At 40.7% G+C, this 24,666-nt stretch overlaps 1 long non-coding RNA gene across 1 annotated transcript; it reads left to right on the forward strand.

Annotated features, from left to right (window-relative positions):
* Positions 1 to 225: 225 nt before the first annotated feature.
* LOC134314917 (uncharacterized) lies at positions 226 to 19,906 on the forward strand. The gene is made up of 6 exons (XR_010012433.1): positions 226 to 380; positions 3,212 to 3,356; positions 4,757 to 4,870; positions 7,700 to 7,897; positions 14,546 to 14,678; positions 19,000 to 19,906. It is a non-coding gene; the product is annotated as an uncharacterized LOC134314917 (long non-coding RNA).
* Positions 19,907 to 24,666: the final 4,760 nt, after the last annotated feature.

The raw sequence follows: 24,666 nt of genomic DNA on the forward strand, positions 1-24,666 counted from the left end.
GAAACCCACATGAAAAGGGAAAGAACCTGCAAAAGTTCTTCTTAATGGCAAAAGGAATTATGTTACCCTTTCTATTAGTGGGGCAGAGTATCATTCTCTTGATAAACCACCCACCATCACTAATGACCACTAAGTCTTTTTCATTTACCTTAAGTCTATGGATCCTGTTCTCCATAACTTGAAGTGTTGGATGTTCCTCTGCTCTCTGAAGCCTCTCCAGTTCAGGCAGCACACCATCCAGCCAGTTCGTAATCTCACCAAGATCAAATGTCAATTTTCCATGCTGCTGCAGACTGACCGGATCTTCTCTGTGGGACTGCGTATGAGCCTGGAATAGCTGCCATCTCTCGATCACACCTGAGCAGCAAAGTAAGGTACAGGTAAGTACACCAGCAAAAACATTTTCCTGAATTAGGACCCAGGTGGAACAGATGGAAAAATGTTCCTCAATATTCATTCTGATCAGGTTTGAAAAGGAAAACAGCCTGGATGTGGTACCAATTCATCATGGGGTATCACACACACACACACACACACACACACACACACACACAGACACACACACACAGACAGACACACACACACACACACACACACACACAGTTACTGTTCTTCAGAAAGAGCAGTTCATTTGTTTTAAAGCTGTTATCTTCAGGCCTTACTTTGTCAGTTTACAGAACCTTTTCCAGCTTTTTCCATTCAAGTGTTGTTTAATAGTTTTGTCCTTGAAAGCGTTCAGAAGATCCTTTATTTTTGATACAGATTTAGTTTTGTTGCTGCATTATTTTACATACACTACTGGCCAAAAGGGCCACACCCAATTTTGCACTCATTTTTTTAAGATAACAAAGACAGAAGATACTTTGGGAAATCTTAAACATCCGGACATGTTAGTTTGAGTTTTAAATAAAAACACTCACTCACTCACTCTCTTAACCGCTTATCCAATCAGGTTTGGGGGTGGTGGTGGTGCTGGAGCCTATCCCAGCTTTTCAATGGGCACAAGGCACACAGTAACACCCTGAACGGGCGCCAGTCCATCACAGGGCAGACACACAAACACACACACACGCTCATACACACACCCATTCACCTATAGGGCAATTCAGTGTCACCAATTAACTTGACTGCATGTTTTTGGACTGTGGGAGGAAACCGGAGCTCCCGGAGGAAACCCACGCAGACACAGGGAGAACATGCAAACTCCACACAGAAAGGACCCAGGACCGCCCCGCCTGGGGATCGAACCCAGGACCTTCTTGCTGTGAGGCGACAGTACTACTCACTTAGCCAAATCCCCACCCACATAGTCCCGCCCTAGCCGACTGGTGGCAACGCCGAGTTTCGAACCGAGGAGTTCAGAATCTTGACGTGTTAGCAGAATATCCCACTGCACCACCTGGGTGCTCCTTAAATAAAAACATTTAATTATTTCTCTAATTATTTCATTTTAAGATGTGCATGACTTTAATTGTTTAGTCATTCATTTCATTTTTTTTTCATTTGCATCAACCAGTTTATCCTGGTCAGGGTTATGGTGGGTCTGCTTCCAATGGGAAACACTGGTCGCAAAGCAGACGTACAAGGCTTTGGTCATCTCAGACATAGCCAATCATGTTTGTGTGGACGCCGGCCGGCTGATGGCACTGCTCAGATTCAAACTCACATAGCGGTTTAGGTGGGCCACCAAAGTGCCCCAATTGTGTAGGCATTACATTAAAATTTATTCAAATTCAAATTGATTTCCATCGTCTGCAATCCCGTCCCACATTTTGGAATAAGTTGGGTTAAATAAATATGTACGAATCAGTCTCACCTGTTTGCTTATCTGCAGAAGTCAGGGAGGTCAGGCCCTGATCGTCAACCACTTCATCAGCATTCAGAATATGCTTCACTCGCTTTACGTTATCTATACTGTCAGTACATTCTGCCATCAACTTAGCCTGCAAACAAACACACACACATACACATTAGCCTAATCTTTACACAGTTGACCTAAAAACCTAAAGACGTGAAAAGAATGCACATTCTGAACGCAGTGATACCTGCACGTTCTTTACTGATAAAGAAAGACATTCTGTACTGCCAACTGATAAGACTTCCATGGAATGTGTGTGTGTCTTTCTCTAGCCCTCATGCTGCTAGGGCACGTGGTTATTTTTAAGTGTGTGTGTGTGTGTGTGTGTATATGTATGTATTAATACAAGACCAAAAACCCCAGAAGATGCATGCTGTGTTTCATATTACCTCAAACTGGGTAGTAACCTGCTGCGTTTACTTGTTTTATCATGGTTTCACTCTCCTAGTGTTACAACTACAATTTCAGCTGTGCCATGTGTGTTTGTGTGAAGGTATTAATTTTATTATTCTGACCTGATGTTTATGACCCATTAAGTGTATATACACTGATAAGCCATAACATTAAAACCACCTCCTTGTTTCTACACTCACTGTCCATTTTATCAGCTTCACTTACCATATAGAAGCACTTTGTAGTTCTACAATTACTGACTGTAGTCCATCTGTTTCTCTGCATGCTTTGTTACCCCCCTTTCATGCTGTTCTTCAATGGTCAGGACTCTCCCAGGACCACTACAGAGCAGGTATTATTTGGGTGGTGGATCATTCTCAGCACTGCAGTGACACTGACATGGTGGTGGTGTGTTAGTGTGTGTTGTGCTGGTATGAGTGGATCAGACACAGCAGCGCTGATGGAGTTTTTAAACACCTCAGTGTCACTGCTGGACTGAGAATAGTCCACCAATCAAAAATATATCCAGCCAACAGCACCATGTGGGCAGCGTCCTGTGACCACTGATGAATGTCTAGATGATGACCAACTCAAACAGCAGCAATAGATGAGCGATCGTATCTGACTTTACATCTACAAGGTGGACCAACTAGGTAGGAGTGTCTAATAGAGTGGACAGTGAGTGGACACGGTATTTAAAAACTCCAGCAGCGCTGCTGTGTCTGATCCACTCATACCAGCACAACACACACTAACACACCATCACCATGTCATTTGTCACTGCAGTCCTGAGAATGATCCACCACCTAAATAATACCTGGACAGTGAGTGTAGAAACAAGGAGGTGGTTTTAATGTTATGGCTGATCAGTGTATCTCCTGCACATGAATCTTGATGTTTTATATAATTCAGTTTGCCAAGTAAAAATGACGTGTTTATGTTTTTGTCTACTCTGTCCAGCTGTGTGCATGCAGATGTGTGTGTGACTGTATGTGTATGTACACGTACATAGCCCTCTGGATGGTAGGAAGCACTGCTGCACGAAGGAGTTGAGTTTAGCTTGCGGATGATGTGCTTCTGGTCCTGCCAGCTGGGTTCTGTTACTGTAAGTGATGGAAGAAAATTGTAATTATTGTGATTAACATTAATGGATTCATAACCTTTACATTTCTAACCGAGAAATGTAACAAACAAAGACAAAGATGAGCTGAAAAGAGCTGTATTAAAATAAAAAAGACATGTTTATGTTCAATTCAAAGACAAAACACACCTTCTGATGAGAAGCAAATCCAATACGAAAAGACACTTTTAGTAAGGTGGATGATAGTGTAGGTTGAAAGTATGACATGAAATAATACAGATACATTTTCCACTTAAATGAAATGTATTTGATCAGTCAAAAATGTTGTGTCCAGTTTTAGTTACGACAATGCAGCTAATAATAAAACAAATGACTGTTTAGCAATGCAGTAACATCAAACATACATGTTCATGTAGAATCTGACACACTGACTACATTCTGTAAGAACAAATGACGTCAACACAGCGTCCTTCACTCTAAAACTGTGCACTCATCTGATCATGATCAAGTACATTTAGGGTAAAGAAGAAACAAATAACTTATCAAGGGACTCAACATGATGAACCCATACATACCACAAGACTATGTGGTTATATGGCATACGGTGATCGTGTGAGGTTTATAAATGAAATCCTGCTGAACACTGATACGCAACACACACAGCAATCAACATGAGCGTGAATGTAAAAGAGTGTGTTTAGCATGCAGCAGGCTGGAGCCTACCAGTTACAGCACTCAGAGCTCGAGCCGTAGCATTAATACACCTATCAGAGCTCTCAGTGACTTCTACATCTGTAACACACCAATAACACACACACATCAACAAGCGCCTGTCACAAAATCTACACACCCTTATAGTCATTACGTTAAATTACATTCTGCTTTTGAGGAGTAAGAAAATGCTGTCAAAAACCCTGACCTGGATAAAGATGTTGCTAAAGATGAAAGAATTAATAAAAGCTGGCCTATACCTTTTGTTTGAATCTCAGCTCTGCTATCTGTCAACCGGGCATCTACACAGAAATGATTGGCTATGTCTCAGGAAGGATGGAGATCAGGGAGTATTGGAGAGTAGTGAGTGACTCTTTGTACATGATACTGATACCTGTGTGTATCCACCTCGTGCTGGTGAAAAGAAGCAGTTGGCAACTGCACATGTGTTGGAGGAAGCATGTGTTAGGTAAGACACATCCGGTCAAGGTAAAAAACAGCCAATCACGTCTGTGTAGACGCCCGGCCAGCTGACAGGAATGCTAAGATTCTGACCCAGACCTCAGTGGTGGTGGGCAAGTGTAGTAGAACATTTTTAAAGTACAAATGATTTTTTTTAGGTTAGAAAGATCTGACATTACTAATCTTTCATAGGCTTATAGAGAATGTACCTGACAGTGCACTGTAGTATGTTACTTCATCTTCATCCTCAGGCGATGAAGACCCACCCACGTCCACAGTGTGGTCCCACTCGAGTGGTATAGAGTCCACGCTGAGAGGTGACTCTCTGCCCGAGGGTTCCAGTGCAGGATGAATAACGATACATGGTGAGTGCTGGTTAGACACTGGTGTCTCTACATCATCAGTTACATACTCTAAATCAGTGTCCCTCTCCCAGTCTTCTGTTAGGTCTGACAAGTCCTCCATATCTGAGTCTCTGTCTGCCAAATCATGCTCATTATCCAGGACCTGACAGAGAGCAGCCAACAAAAACAAACTGTTTTATAATGTTTGTAGGTTTGTGAATTACAGTGTGTGTGTGCGTATATGTGTATGTGTGTGTGTGTCTGTGAGAGAGAGAGAAAAAGATACAAACCATTTGGGTATTGACGAGGCGCTGGTGGAAGCGTGAGACTCTGCTGAAGACTTCCTGGCAGTATAAGTGCAGTTCCTCCAGCTCGTCCTCGATGAGCACAGCATCCAGTGGAGCGCTCTTCTGGATCAGCTTCTCTCCGAACACGATCAAAGCGTCGATCTTGTTTGTGTTGAGCATGATCTCCTGCTGAAATGCCTACACAGACCACAACACAGAGACGGTCAATCTTGTCCTATTTATATTGGCACTGATGAGTCACCAGCTGTAGCCAATCATAATCACTAACAATGCTAAATGGCATTTAGAACTTTTCTATGCTACCAAACTAATGCTCTAAGATGCTCTATGAGTCTGTCTGAAAAGCTAGTGAGCTCTCCGAGCACTGTCGCCTCACAGCAAGAGGGTCCTGGTTTCGATTCCCAGGTGGAGCGGTCCAGTCCTTTCTGCGTGGAGTTTGCATGTACTCCCCGTGTCTGTGTGGGTTTCCTCCGGGTGCTCCGGTATCCTCCCACAGTCCAAAGACATGCAATTGGAGATCCAAAATTGTCTACGACTGTTTGACATTAAAAGACTTTAACTGATGAATCTTGTGTAACCAGTAACTACCTGTCCTGTCATGAATGTAACCACAGTGTGTTACACATAACATTAAAACCCTAATAAATAAATAAATATGTAGCTTCAGAACACTTTGAATTGGGTGGTGGACGTAAAAAAGGTCTGCACTAACTTTGAGCTGTCTCATCTTGTCATGGATGTCACTTTCAGAGAAATGCTCAACATTGGTGAGCTGAATGTCCATCTCCGTAAGCCACACCAGTACAGCTTCCCTCGTTCCCTCAAAATCCTCTCTTTGAGACGTGAAGTGCTGTAAAAAGATTTCACTTTTAATGTTACATACAATTTGCAAGAGGTTTTTTAATTTCATTATGTTTAAAATTCAAGTCATAAATTTGAACCTTTAGTCTGCGGATGACGGAGGCGACTCTTCGGTGCAGCTCATCCCAGCGTCGGTTTCCCTGGTTTACCATGTTCTTCAGTTTGCAGGCCGTGTCTGTGCGGTTCTCTCTGGCCAGACGTCGGTATTGCTTATTAACCAGCTCCAGCTGGGTCAGGCGCTCATGAACCTGTCGCTGGAATGCCTACACGTGTGAGACAACGGATGTAAAATTATAAATATACATATAAATGATGTGTTCACACCTGACCAGACCAGACCGATTATTGTATGCCAAGGGTTGCATATGACTAAATTCAAATAAGCTCACCTCAAACTTTTTCAGCTCCTCTTTGGCGCAGGTGTAGAGGACGTCTGAGCTGGTTGGGTTTGCTGCTGTGTGCTCAGCCGTGCTCAGCCAGTCCTCAAAGCGCGAGTAATCGTCTAAAAACTTACACCAAAGACGCCATGTCTCTTCAATCCTGCAGGGGGACGAACATACCAAATATTTAGCCAGTTTTATTTAGCTGTGACTCACTCAGTGCAGAGTGAATGTAACTATATGACCAAAAGTATGTGAACACCCTTTTACCTGAACTAATTATTTAGTTCAGGTGTTTTAGCCACACCTATTGCTAACTGGTGTATAAAAGCGATTATATAAAATGCATTACAGTTCCAACTTTGTGGCAACAGTTAAGGGAAGGTCCTTTGTATTCCAACAAGACATGTTTTTTAAATATTTTATTTTATGCATTTTCTCCCCTATTTTCTCCCTTTTAGCGCGTCCAATTGCCGATTGCGTCATGCTGCCTCTCCATCAATGCTGATCCCTGCATGACGTATGCATCTTATCACCTACATTTTGACGAGCACAGCTCAGCACTGTGTACGGAGAGACACACCCTGAGAGTACTCTTTACTCATCTCTGTGCAGGCGCCATCAATCAGCCAGCAGAGGTCGTAATTGCAATAGTTATGAGAGAGAGACCCCATCCGGCTTAATCCCACCCATATCTGAACAACAGGCCAATCGCTGTTCATGTGGCCACTCAGCCTAGCTGGCAGGCAGAGCTGAGATTCAATAGGATGTATTCAGGATCCCAGCTCTGGTTCCAGCGTGTGTTTTTACCTCTGCGCCACCTGAGCGGCCCAACAAGACATGGTTTGATGTGTAGGAACTCCAGTGGTCAGCACAGAGCACAAAGCCCTGATCCCAACCCCACCTTTGGGATGAATTACAATGTTGATTGTGAGCCAGGCCTTCTCATTTAACATCATTGCAGACCTCATGGGCACAGATTCCCCACAGACAAACCCTAAAATCTTGTGTAAAGCCTTTCCAGAAAAGTGGGTACTATTATTGCCACAAAGCCTGGTGCCAACTTCATATCAATGGCCATGGTTTTAAAATAAGATGTCCATCAAGCTCATAAACAGGTGTCTGCATACTTTGGGCCATACTATATATAAAATAAATCATGTAATTTTCTTCTTGTATTTGTTTTCTCGCTTTCTACACATCATAAAACGTATAAATATCAAAAAGATTTTGTCAGAATCGGTGTCTATCTGGGTGCATTAGATCCTCACCTCATTCTTCTTTCCATGGACATGGCGCAGATGTTTCTCCAGCGACGGTCCAGGCTCTGTGTGGTCTGCTGGATGGAGTCATTCTCAACATCACTGCTGCACGCGTCGGCATCATGAAGTAACACGTCACACAGCGTCAGCACTGATGCCACACCCTCAGTGTGCTGCTCGATGTCCTTCTGCAGCTCCTGCATCATTTATCAAAAACTATGTCAGAGAGATGGTGCGGTAGGTTCAAATCATTTACCTCATGCTAGATTCTTGAGCGGAGGCCAGATTACTAAAACTACACCGTCAAAACTGATATTGTGGAATAAATAAGTAAAACACGTTATCCTGCCGGATATTACTATATTATTCATCTAAAATTTGTATAATTTGTACAAAAAATCCTATTTGTAATGACTTGTATTGAGTACAGTATTTATAAAGCGTGTTGAAGGTATAAGAATGTAGTTATAGAAGTAGAAAGGTGTGAGGTGTGTGTACCTGTTGTTCGGTCAGTTTCCGCTGGATTTCATCACTGTGGCACACGCTGTATGTGATGGGCTTGGCGAGTTTCCCCTCGATACGGGAGAGCCATGTGCGCAAGTTACTCATGTTCTTATCCAACTGTTGTACCATTACCAAAGTCTCCTTCAGCTTCCGTACCCTGCAAGATGAATCTTTAATCAATCAATCAATCAATCAATCAAATAAATGAACCAATTATATGATTATGTGACATGATTATATGAATTAGACTGATTTATCTCTGTAAACATCTTTACTTTAAAGGCATAATAATGTTTATTTTGAGTTTATTTGGACATTAGACACCATGACACGAAAATGTGTTAGTGAATTGGATCAAAATATATGAATCCAGCATTTTGTCCAGTATTCATCCCTACATGGCAGATTTACATTTTCAGCATTTTAGCAGACACTTTTATCCAAAGCAACTAGGGATGTCCCGATCACGTTTTTTTGTTCCCGATCCCGATCTTTAATTTTGATCCCGATCCTTGAATTTTGTAGATATTGTCTAGATAAGAACTAAATAATACTGTTCACTCAGTGCACACTTCAAGTACATTACAGTTATTCAAATTAATCCAATGTACATGTTTAACAACTGAATAGCTCTGCAGTGCTGTAGGAAAAAAAATTGCCTGCATCCAAGCTATTGCTTAATGTTCTTTTAGTTTTACAAAATAAAAGTAAACAAACTTGTGCAGCATTGTAGTAAAACTAGAACACTCCAAATGAAGTGAAGGTTCTTTTTGAGGAAAATCAGCATATCTGCCGTGTTAGCCAATTTAAAGTATTTCCACACAGCGGACATGCTGACGTAAAACAAAGGATCGGCCTTAGTAAATCCGATACCGATCTGTTAAAAAATGCCTTGATCGGCCCCGATTCTGATCTTTGAGATCGGATCGGGACATCCCTAAAAGTAACTTAAAATTCTGACTGAATACAGTTAAAGCAATTGAAGGTTAAGGGCCTTGCTCAGGGGCCCAACAGTGGCAGTAGCGAGTAGTAGTGAGGCTTGAACCTGCAACCTACTGACTACTAGTCCAGTACCCTAATCACTCCATGTGAGGGACAGCAGTAGCTCAGCTCGTGTACAATTCAGACTTTAACTGGAAGTAAAAAAACACCAGCGTATTTAATTAATTCCTAAACGCTTTCAGATCATTGTGTATAGTTGGTTACATCTGTATAAAACACCACAGACCCTAAAGGTAAATATAAATTCCTAAGAGACTATAGCAAATTACAGACCACTGTTTTTTCAGTACAGCACAATGCTGTTTGGTCTGCAAGATGCACCAGTGTCCATGCCACTTATTTTGGAGCAAAACGATGCAATAAAAGCTTCTTTCTGTTCACTTCATCAGTCCATTAACCCTAATAATCAGCACGCAGTAACGACTCAAAGCCACTGAGTGTCGAACACCAGAGTCGTCAGTCTAACCCAATTACAGAGTGACTTTTATGTTCCATGGCACCATCAGGTGATAAACATGCTGATGCAGGAGGAACCAAAACAAACCAGTGATTACCTGCAGTGCAGACATGATGCAATGCATTTATGCTTTTATACATGCTTTAATATTCCTTGCATGTTTTAATTCATACAAAACAAGCCTTGAAGAGAATGTAGCACGTAGCAGGTGCATTCATGGATTGATTTTAATATGATACAAACACAATGCAGACTAATATCGCTTGCCATTATTAAATCAGTAGAAAATGTTACATATGTATAAAGACAAATGGGGTAAACATGTTTGCTCTCACTGCATGCATTATAACTTGTTGAATTTGTGTTAAAATGATGGAGTCTGGTCTGATTTGCATGAAATGCATGCATGCTAACCTGTTCATTTTACACAACAAGTGATTTTGCACAACCTGGTGCATATCTGCATCCTTTTACTCATGTATAATGCATGAGTCCTGTCTTACATCTGTGCAAACCAAGCTCGAGCCTGCATTGCATTAGACAGACGCAGGTATTATACTCAAGGCATTAATTCCTCCATATGCTAGCATTACAGCAGTGTTAACATGAACGAGCCTAGTAAGTGGCTCTTAAAAACACTGCCCACCCCCCCGAGCAACCCCGCTGACCTTGCACAGATGAGGGTCTGTGTTGTGTCTTTTGTGTTTGGAGCAGGTGGTACGTACTCACAGACTGGCGAAGCTACTCCATGGCTCTCTGGTTAGCGTTAGCATTTCTGAATAGACTGCTGCTCCTGGTCTGAAGGCAGACTGTCCCTCTCCCTAACGCCCCCTTCCCTTCTCTACCCTGCTCCCTCACTCTCTATGCTGGCTCAGTTGGCATGACTCATGAGTCATTACGTCATTTACAGCATGTTACAGTGAGTGTATAGCCCACTGCACAGGTACTAACGCACACACACACACACGATTAATAAAGTGACCTTTTCAGCTGATTAATCCATGCAAGATTTCATAAAGAGGCTTAACATGCACACACACACTGAGCACTAAATTCCAACAGAGCTACACACACACTCACCAAGCGGTTGATTTAACATACTATACTATCATTGACTTCTATTTTATACTATACATTAAATAAAATAACACAAATAAAAAGCTATTTTTATTAATTAATTAAAAAAATTCAAATTAATTAATAATCAGATTGCAACTTAATTAGGACTGAAATACATTTATGTACACACCTCAACCACTAAAGATTAAAGATTATAACATTATACTACATTAGGATTAGGAACATTCCAAGTACTTCGAGTAAAAACATAAAATACAGAATATAAAGTTAAAGTATACGTTCCACCAACACTTTATCCCTGGTCTGGCTTTCCCAGAATGCATTAACACACTCCAGACAGGAAGCAATCCTATCTTAACACCCCCTTCCCCCAAAGTCATGACGAACCATGTCTGTATGTAGACAATGCTAGTAGCTGGGGATTCAAAGTCTGGATCCCAGCAATGTATGACTAGTATATTCACACCTGCACCACCGAAGTGCCTTAAAACCCCCAAACATATTCATATAAAAAAGGAAGACTGGGGTTGGTTCAGATCTACTTAATATTTTAGCAACAGACTTGCATAATAGTGGTGTGTTAACATGAACAATCTGTGTCATGTTGGCAAGAATCACACTCATGCACACGTAAGGAGGAACCAAAACAAACCAGTAATTTTGTGGCGGTGCAGACATGATGAAAAGCATTCGTGCTTTTATAGATGTTTTAGTACTCCTTGCATGTATAAAACCACAAGAAACAAGCCTTGAGGAGAATGTAGCACGTAGCATGTGCATTCATAGATTTTAATATGATACAAACACAATGCAGACTAATATCACTTGGCATTATCAGTGCAAATAGAACATTTGCCTTAAGCCCCTCAACCCTCTATTAATATTAAAATGCAGATTGGGATTAGTTCAGATCCAACTAATATTTTAGCAACAGACCTGTAAAACAGTGGCATGTTAACACATACAATCTGTGTCACATTGGCAAAAATCACATTCACATGTAAGAAGTGTACTTGGACTGGATTAGAAAATGTGACGACTATAATTCAACACCAGTCCAGCATTTCCAGAGCAGAACATCCCCAACCGTAATATAGTAATCTGTCTAATCATCTCACTGCATAACACGGTGATGTGTATCACAACCATGATCCTGATCTGCAAACGGTTTCACTCTTTACAAATCTTCATTAATTCCCCTTATCCACACTGGATTAGAGACCACGGAACCTACTACATCCTGTTATTTTTGCTTTGTAAAGACAAGCATGCTGCTTCTACACATCAGTACACACACACACACACACACACACACACACACACACACATACAGTGCTTTAGTAAGTTTTGACTTTTTGTGTTTTGGTTGCACTGAAGGGGGTTTCAACCAGAACTCAGGTTATTGTGCATAATGTGATTTATTTTGTGTGTGTGTGTGAGAGAGAGATTAGTGGTCATAACACAACATCTGCCTTGCTTCATTAAGTATGAACAAAATGCACTGGACTCCCTGGGTTTCACCCTACAATCCCTGTTCCATCTCCCCCAATAGGAAAGCTGCACTGAGACTGGACACACAAGCTGATTGGCTCAGAGACACAATGCCGTCGGACAGAGGATGCCGGGTGAACACAAAGGCTTGTGGCAGCTGTCCGATTTGTGCTGTGTGTTAGTAAGTGTGTGGATGCCAGTGGGGTGACCCTGCACCCTTTGTGATTTTAAGTGACAAAAGAATCTAAGTCAACTCATCTAATCCTGCATGTAGTTACATACACACACACACACACACACACCAGATCAGATAGTTCTGTATACACAGTCATGTACAGCTATGCAGAGACCAGTCTAAACATGCCAGAACTGTAAAACTACCCACAGTGCACAGTGTTTCAAAAAGGACCAAATTTAGGCCTGTCAATAAAACTGCTCTATCTAAAGAAAGCCACCTTAATAATAGAACTATATTAACTATAAAATGTGTCTGTAAACTGTATATTATATATGGGGTCATTAAGCGTTTTATTCTGATGAAGGTATAAAAAGACCAATCACAGGACATCATGACTCAAATTGTGTTGCTGGTCCATATACTGGCAGTTTTTTGGGGCTATAAGGAATACTTACAGAGACCAGTGGAGAACAATGTCTCACTCAATAACCTGTGTTGAGGATCAAACCTGGGACCATAAAGCTTTGCAGAGCATGACCCTGTGTGATCTTGGCATGACGAAGGTCAGTGGTGCCACTTTACGCATTGATTAACAAACTTATTTTTAGCTTCTCGCTGCACCTAAAAAGCCTGGATTAGGTTTCTATAAGTGAACCCAAACAGGCCAGATCTGTAGATTCACCTTTAGGTCAGAGGATCATGCTCTCTCTCTTATTTCTTCTATCTGTGAGGTAAGAGGCTTGTTTTGGTTTCACAGTCGAATAATTTACCTTCATCTGATGTGTACATCTTCTTAGGAATGAGTATTTTTAGAAGAGAGTTCCCATGATTGAAATCAATGACGACAATGTGAATACTACACAAACTATTGAAAAAACTATAAGATGGATTCTGTTCCTTTATTCCTTGCTAAAGAGTGGTCATTTAAATAGGGAATCACTGTTGTTTATATGTCATAAAGTTGTGGGTTTAAATCCTGAATCTGCCATACAGCCACTGTTGGGCCCTTAACCCTCATGTACTATCCATACTATTGCTGAGAGAAAAGAATACCCGCGAGAAAAGAATTTCATTTTAATGTACACATGCATATGTATATATGACAATTAAAGCCATTCTGTTCTATTCTATTCTAAACTCAGCCTGGATTAAACAGTATCAAATAAGGCAGATGTTTGAGGGATAACAGAGACCATGAATAAAGAACTGGAGTCTGTGGGGTCAGAACTACACCCAGTCAAATCAGAAAAGAGAGCAAAGGTAGACAAGATTGATGGAGACATGATGGCAGAGGCACAGGATATAAGACAGGGAAAAGTCAGTGTGATTGTGTGATGAGATGTTGACCAGTACAGAAAAACAAGCTTTCTATCCTCTATGGTCAATCTAATGTGCAAGCGCAGACAGATAACACGTTTTAGTGCAATAGCAACGCTGTCTATATTTACATACCCACAGGACAACTGACCTCGACCCTTTCTGTGCTTCCTCAGTTATACATTACCATTATCATTATAACTGTTATCATTTTATCATTTCCAAACATACATATATTTTAAACAGTTGATACACACTTAATTAATTGCTCAACATAGTATAAGAAAAGTCTCAAAATTCTGCCCAAACACCATTTATGTCCCTGACACACAAACCTGTTTCTCAAATGTGTATACTTTACATAGTTTCTATGCATGAACTCTGTATTTACAAGCAAATTCAGGTGAAATCATTCAGAAAATAATATTTAACAAAATTACTAGTCTTTGGGCACTTAAGTAGAGCTAATTTATTAGCCCACCACCAGCCGCCTGTTTGGGCAATCTACAGACAAACTGACAGACAGATAAATGGAAAGACAAATAAGAAATCACCTCTTTGCGGCTCAAGGTGTCACCAAGAGTCTCTGGATGAATACAGAGAGCCTTGCGTGTTCCTCTGTACATGCTAAGGCTGTAAGAATTAAAAAGGTGCGCTAATCTGCAGAACTTCTCAGCCAATTTGTATGTTGTAGTACTAATTAAAAACAATACTCAATATATTATACATAATAAGTTTGACCTTGATGTACAGGTTTCAATCCCAGAATCCCAGAATTACAGGTACACATCTTTATGTCGCAGCATGATCATGGTGAATCCGCATTTGTTTCAACTTTTCATGTGTTTATAAACAGGATGTTCTTACCTGGCCTCGATGTGGTGGAATAGGTGCTGCCAGCGGTCGCTAATCCCCTTGATTTTGTCACTGATCTCGGCCTCCTTGGTCTTATTGGTGGCGGAAATGAGCTGCTCTCCTAGCTGCTTTAGGTGAGTCTTATTCTCACTGAACAGGTTAATTTCCTCCATGCAGTCCTAAACAGACATGAGGATGAAAAGGATGTGATCATCAAACACTCTTGCTTTTAAATTTTTAAAAGAGAATTATACAGATAGCTTCAGTTAACATTGTATTTGAAAGGTGTTCTATAGGGGCTTTATAAAACATGCATGAACAATAACTAAATGTGTGTAGATTATCTTACTATGGAACTGCACTAGGTAACATTTTTGGGATTTGGAAACTACTCTGGCAGGAATAAGGAACTGCTACTGTGTTAAGATGCAGCATTGATTGATAATGACATATTAGGAAGAGATCTAAAAATTCCACCACTCTTTTTATGAAATATTTTAGGCTTTAAGTAAATCCCAGCAGTGCAAGACTGGCAGTACAGAATGTGTTTTTCTGATCAGGGTCGCTACAGGTCTAAAGACTATCCTCTATCCAGGGTAACCAACACCACTCACTCAATTACTGTCAATTATAATGAGTATAAAGTAGCCAATCCACTAACCACCACCCAAGCACAGTATCTAGAGGAAACCCATAAGGACACAAAGTGAGGTTATTTCTTCTTCAGCACATTTAACCACATGGGACGTTTGACGCAACACTTTCTAAACTTTAGCACACACATTCTGAAATCTGCCAGCACTCTTTCTGCTTCTGAGCCTCTAGTGCCAAGTTCTCACTGGGATCCACAATTAATTAACCACTTTCTCATCAGACTCACCAAAAGGCTTTTCTACAAGCAGGAGTGTCCCATGGCTTGTATCAGGGAAGAGTGAAAGTTGTTTCCGGACGTTTTGATCTTAGGTTTACTAGTATTGTTTTGTGAAGCTCCATGTGCTATGAACATTGCTTAGTTAAACCCCAGCATTTCATCCTGCTATGCACATGTGAAAAGTAAACGTGACACTTTTACTGTAGAGGTGAGACATTTCAAGTACTGTGTTTTCTGATGAAAAGCACAAAGGGCAGTTTCTAATGCAAGTGTAAGGTCAGTGTGTGTGTGTGTGTGTGTGTGTGTGTGTGTAGGATTGTGTAATTGGGGGTGGACTGTAAGGAGTCCTCTGAGTTTGGTTGCACTTTGCTCCTTTTTCATCACAATTCAGAATGATTTGAGAGTTCGACATCACACACACACACACACACACACACAAACAAACTGAAGTCAACATGCAGTGAGGAAATCCCGCTGCTGTATTAGTAAAGCAGAAGTGTTTTGGCTTTGTTACAGTCGGTTTTAATATTATACTGTATATAAATGTTACAAATCAAGAATTGGTAGGAAGAAGACTTTTTTGCTAAATGATTTATACATCATCCGCATAGAAGTTTGTATTTTGGTGATACACAGAATGATTTACAGGTAAAAAGAACTATAAAGAGCTATTTTTAAGCTATGCTGTTTAAAAATAAATGTAAATGTTTATCATTTAGCATATTTACTACTTCTACTGACTACTGAGTATTCTGACACCTTTCTATCAGAACCAGCGTTAACTTAACAATAACATTTGAGCTACAGTAGCTCGTCAGTTGGATCTGACCACACGGGCCAGCCTTCACTCCCCACGTGCATCAATGAGCCTTGGCCGCCCATGACCCTATCACCGGTTTACCACTGTTCCTTCCTTGGACCACTTTTGATAGATACTGACCACTGCAGACCGGGAACACCCCACAAGAGCTGCAGTTTTGAAGATGCTGTGACCCAGTCACCTAGCCATCACAATTTGGCCCTTGTCAAACTCACTCAAATTTTTATGCTTGCCCATTTTTCCAGCTTTACATCAACTTTGAGGATAAAATGTTCACTTGCTGCCTAATATATACCACCCACTAACAGGTGCCGTGATAAGTGTTATTCATTTTACCTGTCAGTGGTCATAATGTTATGCCTAATTGGTGTATATCTTCGTTCTATTTATTCACCTACACCGACACAGTATTGTACATTGCACATCTGCTAATCTTTACTGCAAATTATACTTTCATAATAGTTTATTTTGTTATATTACATATCACATATCTTTATTCTATTTATTTAGCTACATAGGTTTGTACATTAATACTTGCTATACTAATCTATCTATCTATCTATCTATCTATCTATCTATCTATCTATCTATCTATCTATCTATCTATCTATCTATCCATCCATCCATCCATCCATCCATCCATCCATCCATCCATCCATCCATCTACACTATAGTGTGTCTGTGTTTAGAGCTAGAGTGGATCCTACCTTCTTGAGTTTCTCCACCATCTCCTCAATGCTGAGCTCAGAGCTGTGTGATACTTTGTTCTCCATCTGACTGAGCCACTCACACAGCTCCTTGTTTTTCTCATTAAAGATGATCCAAGCATTTAACCGGTCAGCAATCTCCTGTTTACGCAGTGACACCTAAACATACAAATACAAATTACAGTCTTCATAAGGTATTTTAATTGCTGGTGTCTGAAATGCTAAACCTTATAGTCAACTTTTATAGTCGATGTTTATTATGCAAACCAGTCAAATGTCTCTACAATGGAATTCCTCTTAAATATTACTAATCTTTAGCCACATCATGATTATATACAAACACTTTCTGCCTAAACTAAAAACAATCAAACAACTGAACAGTGAATTCGAAAATCAATGCAACTGGAAAATGCTGCAGGAAGATTTTGGAGTCAAATGAGGAAAATGAGTGTGGAACAATTTAGAGTCCAGGTGGTCAAAAAATTCTCCAGGTTGTTGTGCAAGTCTGATAAGCAGCTACAGGAAATATTGCAGCTAAAGAAATTTATACCACTCACTAAAATTCATGCACATAAGTCACAAAAACATTCAACAGCACTGCTAGACTTTTCCAATGGATCATGAACTAGCGCTCACTCTGAAGCGTGCCCAAGCCACTATCAACATACAAGCTTCAAAACCAGCAGCTGCTTTACGTGGCAACCCACCCACCCCACGCTCCACACTTCGGCGTGTGACACCGACACAAAGAGCCGTGATCTCCTGCTCCTATTCATCCCTGTTTCTTTTATTTCTGATTCTTACTCTCTCTGTACCATCTGTTCCACCATTGCTATGCTAACGACCCCCTCCCCCCTCAGTCTCCCCTTTCCCCCCCTTTAAAACAAAACAACCAAGTCACCAAAACAGAACCAAACACAAGTCTGTTCTTAATTAAGTGAGTGCCAATAATCAGTAAACACGATTGTAGTTAAATGATTCTTAACCTTAGAATTAGTTGGGCCACAACATGGGCTTAAACATGTAGCACTTTTATTTGGGCACGTTGAGAATCACTGATCTATATGGACCATATGGGTATCACAGACTCTAAGAAGTACTTTTATTACCTATTTGACTTAAGTGCCTAGGTTGGCAGCATTCTTAGATCAAGTCTGTCTCATTCCAAGGGCAACGTGAAGAATGGCTGTCTTGTTAAATGGCATCAGACAGGTCACATTTAAAATATTGTTATTTAAATGAAGATTTTTGGAAATGGTTTTAATAAAATATATTTTAATAACAGCCTATAGCAACCCCTTAAGCACAGTGCAAAAGAAAATCACCACATGCCCCTATTGTATAGTAATCAGATTTAAGTAGTTTCCAACTGCATTTCACACATTTCTGTGCTTGGATCTGGTTTCAAACTTCAGTTGTGCTATTGATCGTCTGGGCATCTACACAGACATGATTGGCTATGTCTTAAAGGGGGGATGACTCAAGCCCTGCAATATATAGGCTGATGAAAATGAAATAAGAAAATGACACAGTTTTCTATAAAAATGAACTAAAATTTATGTCTGAGCTAAACTGTTTTATCATGATATGGTGGTAAAAGAAATCACAATTTGTCACTAAAATCCCCCTTGTAACCACTAGAGGCAAAATTATTCTATGTTCTTTGCACGTGAACCTATTTTTTAAGCAATATTAACCTTATAGCTCATGTTCAAAACTTTAGAAGTGAACCTGAACACAAGCTGTGCAGTAAATCTGTGAAATGTTCCTGTCTGGAATGTTTGTGACTACCTTAAAACATTCTCACATACTTACAATTCTTGCATGTGAGTGTATTTTTGAACTGTTCAACTGTCAAAACCACGCAACCTTACAAGTGTCAACATTAAACTCCAACCTCAAGCTGAAACTCTACAACAACAGAGACACTAGAAAAAATCAACTGGAAATAAATAAAAAAGCAAAGAAAACTTTATTTATACAACATGTGTGTGTGTGTTTACCTTGAGACACAGCTGCTCCCACTGACCATGCAGATGTTCCTCTTGTTCCTGCAGCATCAGCACGTCCTCACCCATGATGTACTGAGAGACGTCCGTCTTCATACTGCTTGCCTGGTACAGACTCACCGCCCAGTCGTCCAGAGAGTCCTGCACCTCCTGCATAACATAACACACTCACAAACTCTGTACACAACTCTACACCGTCTCTACACCTCCAAAACTGCTCCGGGACGTCCTAAACTTCCAGCCTGGCTGTGTCTCTCACAATGACTGGCAATCTTTCTGATTGACTCCAGCTCTCTCTCTCTTTACCCCTCCTCCCTCACTCACTCTCACTCTCTCGTAAGGTCTCTCGCCCAGTAGGATTAAGGTGCTGGGGCAGTTGGGGGAGGAGAACAGGATATTAGACCTATGATGAGCCAGAGGGAACAAAGCTGATGTGAAACCAGTTTCACCCTCTCATGTACACTGATTAAAGGAACAGTTTTTTGAAAAACCCATTCGCACCTTACTTTTCTTACAACAAATGTAATCAGCCAAGACATTGGTCGATGTCTGAGGAAAATCAGAAGTTAAGATTTATACATACATACACCTCAGTGAGAACAGACTAAACTGAGACCAATCTAAACTAATAAGTTGGGTAATTATTTGAACGCTCTAGTAAATAAGAAATCTGCACATATTAAATCAGGGTTTTTCAAAATTGACCTACGATTTTGTCCATGATTTTTACCACGACCCAGGCAACACATTAAATTTATCAAAACATACTTAATTAATGAAATTGGTGGCAATCTGGTCCCACTGTGGTTTACAAGGTGTGACAAAAGCCTCCACAAGGGGGCATTTGTGTAAAAGTTCACAAACAAATGTATTTATTTAATTATTATTATTTTTGTCTGCGACCCATTTTTTTGTCCCGCAACCCACCCAAGGGTTTGAAAATCCCTGTATTAAATCATACATGTATATATATATTTTTGTTTGTGTCATTATTCCCGCTAAGTGCAGAACCGATGGCGTGTACGAAGACAAAAGTTCCTGTTGCACACATTTAAATTTATTGAAGATTAGATTAAGAAGGAGGTTTTGCCTACACTGTCATCATATCATGCATTTTCAAATACAAAATGGACAATCTGAGCTACAGTACATCGAAGATTAATAAATCTGCTTCTGCCTCAGTATGATGTCTAAAATCCTAAAAGTCATGGGACAGAAAACGGTGGCCCTCAGGGGTGCGTAAATGTATGGTTAGACCTGGAGGAATGTAGCATTTTATTGCCCCACTACAGCTGAGATCCAAGTTCACTATAGACCAGCCGGATAGCTACACGGACAAACTTCAGCCATGTTTTGTCTGGTTAACTACATTTTGGGTTGTGCGACTGTGCAGTCAAAGCTGATTGGAGTTCTGTTGTTTCTGTTCAGCTACATTATATTCCAACTCAAACATGATTTTACTACCTTAAGGTGTTTTTCCTTCATCTTCTCAGGCTGCTCCAATCTGGCTTTGAGCTCCTCAAGGCGTTGTGCAAGATCAGCCAGACGGCTCACACAGTTCTCCCACGTCTACGGACCGAACATCATCATTAAAAAAGCACATTTTTTTAGGTCAGTACAACAACACACATCAGCGCCAAAGAATCTTAAACAAAATATGATTTGTTTGGGGTTTTCTAATTGCCTCATATCACAAATGCAAAACTGAAGCTGTCAAGGTCTAGTACCAGACCCATTGTTTTTTCTTATCTGTAAGCTTCTGTGGTCTGTGAAAATGTCTGTGGTAGGTCTGGGGTGCACCTTGATAACGTCAGCAGTGAGAGTCCTTCTCTTTCCCAGCATGCACTGAGAGTGCTCCCAGTTCTCCTGAAGGGAAGCGAGGTCTGTCTGTAGTTGCTTCTGTGTTTCTTCATCACAGACAGAGAAGAGCTGACGACCCACATCCAGTAGAAGCAGGTAAGCTGAGAGAGACCTGTGAAAGAGCTGCTCTGTGTGCTACACAGAGAGACACAGATGAGCATCACACTTAGTGTTAATGCATGTGGGTGTTGATACTAATGATCCAAACTAGTGCACAACACACACACATACACAGTTACCTGTAGGTGTGTGTGCGAGCGGCGAAGCTGCATGATGCTGCAGTGTGTAAGGCTGGTTGGTTGCAGCTGTGTGTGTGCCAGTTTGAGCAGTGCGTTGAGTTTACGCAGTGAGTGTGTGTAAAGGTGCCAGTGTCGAATCAGCCCGTCCACCAGGGAGCGCCTCTGAGCCGCCCTCTGTACTGCACCCTGCCAGTGCTCTCTCAGCTGAGCCAGCTTCAGCAGAAAGTCACTCCTGATTGGTGTACACAAGATATTACAATCATTACTGTCCTGACAGGTGATTTCAAATAAATGTTCTGTTAACCAAGAACACAGCTTTTTATTGGTCAGGGTTGCAGCAGGTCCAATTCCACCAGTAAATACCTGGACAGAGTATCAAATGCAGGGTGACCAAATTAAATTCAAGAAATTAGCATCTATGAAGCATGCAAAACCAGAATAACATTGTAAATTTTTTACAGCTAAAATGCCAAGTCACAGCTAAACTAACTGAACCACAACAGCCAACAGTCTCTGCCAAGCCCACTTAATAAAGCAACTTAAATGGATAGTTGCTAGTGTGACCAGAACTTAACATTTCCTTAAAGGAGCACAACAATTCAGATACACACACTATTGGGCTTTCTTTTGCTGTTGTTTTTGCTGTGGTGAGCAGCTAGCTCGATAAAAGCTAAGATGTAAACAAGCAGCCATCTTGCTTTCCCAAGATGCTGTTTACATCAGCACAGCCTGTGGGCGCTGTATACCCAGAATGCAGCACGCCACCAGCTAAATCAGCGATTAACATGTGTATTATTTTGTGTTTATATATGTGCAAGGTTAATTTGTGATGTTCTAGTTATTGTTTAGTGTAAATGGTTCAGCGATCAGTGTGTTTTTGTCTATTTACTTTTAGCACTTTTCCACCAAAAGAACTCTGGTTCTTGAACCGGTTCTGTTCAGGTTTCTTCGAACCTTGGTGTTTTTAGAAAACCGACGCGCGTTTCCACCAGTTTTGGAAACCAAGCCTGCGTCATCGACGGTGGGCGTTACATATACAAAGTAAAGAGAAGTAACATGATGGCGGAGTGTGTAGGTTACCTGAGAGCATTTGTGCTGCTGTTACACTCTAAAAAATGATTCAGCACATTAGTAAATTAAACTTAATATAACAAGTCAGTTCAACATGAAAAATTAAATTTGTTACATTTGTTAAAAATTTTAAGTTCGGGCAACTTAAAAACACATTATTTTAGACAAACTCAAAATTGTAACCTTTTTCAACGAATTATTTTGCTTTAGTACAACATCACACCAATTTTGAGTTGAGCCAACTAAAATATCTGAGTTGCTTGAATGTATTATGTTCAAATACTGGGAAGGGGCGGAGCTTTACCCAGAAGGACTTGCGGCAGTGGTATCCAGACCTACCGTGACCGTGCAGCCCTGCATTGGGAACAGTGTGCCTATGTGTGTCTCTATGCTGAGAAATGTGTTGATGTATGCTCAATAATTCGGGTACACAAATCTACAAAGTTGAATCAGATCATCTGGATACAAGTTTGTTGTAGAATTTGTTTTTTTCTACGACAAACTTGTGTCTAGATGAGCTGATTCCACTTTGTTGATATGCTGAGCAATAGATCAGCATGTGTGTTTGTGACATAAATATATATATATGTATGAATACGTGTTGTTTCTTATCGCCTTCTTCTAATCATATTAGCGGAACCTAATTTATTTGGGTTTGTGGAACAAAACAATTAAATTAAACTTAAGTAGGTTCAGATTAATTTAGTGTGATGGTGTTAAAGATTTTCATGTTGATATTACCTAATTTGGTTAAGTTAGTTTAACAGCGAAAGGCTTGTTGCATTTACTTAAAACATTCTAGTTGAGATTACATAGAAAAATACATGCAAATTGTTACCATAATTTTTTTAAGTAGATCCAGTATATTATTTTTTAGAGTGTACAGCTCAAATAACTGATTTGCTCAGTGCTCGGCTTGAGCGATAAAACATCATTAAAGTTCCACGACACGAACAAACATCTGTGCGAAATAACCATCAACACCAACATAGCGGTTTTATAGCTTCTCACGTAAAAGCACCCAAACCTCTACACTTTGACACGCCCCCACCGATGATGTCACGGTTCGTGCTGAAAAAACAAGTATTCTGTGGTGCCAGATTAGAACGCTAGTACGCTGTCTGGAACCTCTTTTTTTTCAGTGGAAACACATGGAACCGGTTCAAAATCAAGTTCACAAACTGGAACCGGCTCCGTTCCTCGTCGATGGAAAAGGGGTATGTGTGGATGTGTTCCAATGTTTTTGGTTACCCAAACCCCATTTGTGTGTGTAAAACGTACGGTCTAAATATAGATTTGGCTTACTCCATCCTTGATTCACATCAGTAGCAAAATGTCTCAATAAAAAAGCTCAAAATGTTTTCTAATGCCTCGTCCCTGACTTCACCAATGCCACATTATTATACCTGTAATTAATATTACCTGTCCTCCACCTCTCCTCTCTGTAGCAGGTGCACAGCCTCAGTGATCACCGAGTGCAAAATCTGATGGCCGAGAGACAACTCAGCCTGAAACCGCTAAAATAGACACATAGAGTTAGATATGTAATTAACATGTTTATTAGTAATTGGCATGTGTCTGATGTGAGTGTGTGTGTACCTGATGTGTACGCAGCTGCTCTCTGAGTGCAGGGTAGTTGGAAGCAATCTCTCTTGCCAGGCTGTCCTCCATCCTCTGCAGGAACCTCATCCAGCTCTCACACCGTTCCTCAAACACCTGCTGCTGAAGAGAGACCGCCTGAAGCTCACTGTAGACACATACACACACAGAGGTGATTTAGTAAATGGTTTTGACCTCCCAGTCTGGCGTCTACACAAACATGAGTATGCCTGGCGTTGGGGGTCGGGTAGCCAAAGCCCTGTCGCACAGATTTTCCCAATAGAACCAGTCCAGCTGCAACCCTGACCAGGATAAAGCGGTTAATAAAAATGGATGGATTGTACAGTTTAACTTGACTTGAGTACTATAGAGACAATTTAAACAAATGTAAACAAAACGGGGTGTGTCCCAGTTCTGCTTCAGAGCCTTTGACACTGAGAGATCACTAAAATGGGCACTTCATGAAAATTAGAACAGGGCTTTTTTTTTAGACTGTAGATGGACAAAAAATGTACCTGCATCTCTCCTGAGCATGTGCAGAGGCCTGACCCCACTTCCGGTTCAGGTTCTTTAGTCTCTCAGTGATGGGGTCACCAAGGGTCAGTCTGTAACTGATCTCATTCAACATCTCCACATCTGCTGATCTACAACACAACTCCAACGGTCCCACCTGTGCACGCACACACACGCACACATGCACACACTGTTATTTATGTTGTAAACATTACCCACTTAAATTGTGTAACTGTTTTAGATGTGTGTGTTTTAGACCTTAGTTATGTCTGTATCTTCAGAATCTGTGTGTGTTTGTCGGCTCGTCCACTCCTCCAAGTGTGTCTCTAATGACTCCAGCTGCAGCTCAAACTCCTGAAGCTGCTTTAGGTCCTCCTACACACACACAGACAAATTTAGGAACATTTCAGTGTGCTTTAAACACTCATTAGAT

The sequence above is a fragment of the Trichomycterus rosablanca genome, chromosome 5 (genome assembly GCF_030014385.1).
Source record: "Trichomycterus rosablanca isolate fTriRos1 chromosome 5, fTriRos1.hap1, whole genome shotgun sequence".
Lineage (NCBI taxonomy): Eukaryota > Metazoa > Chordata > Actinopteri > Siluriformes > Trichomycteridae > Trichomycterus > Trichomycterus rosablanca.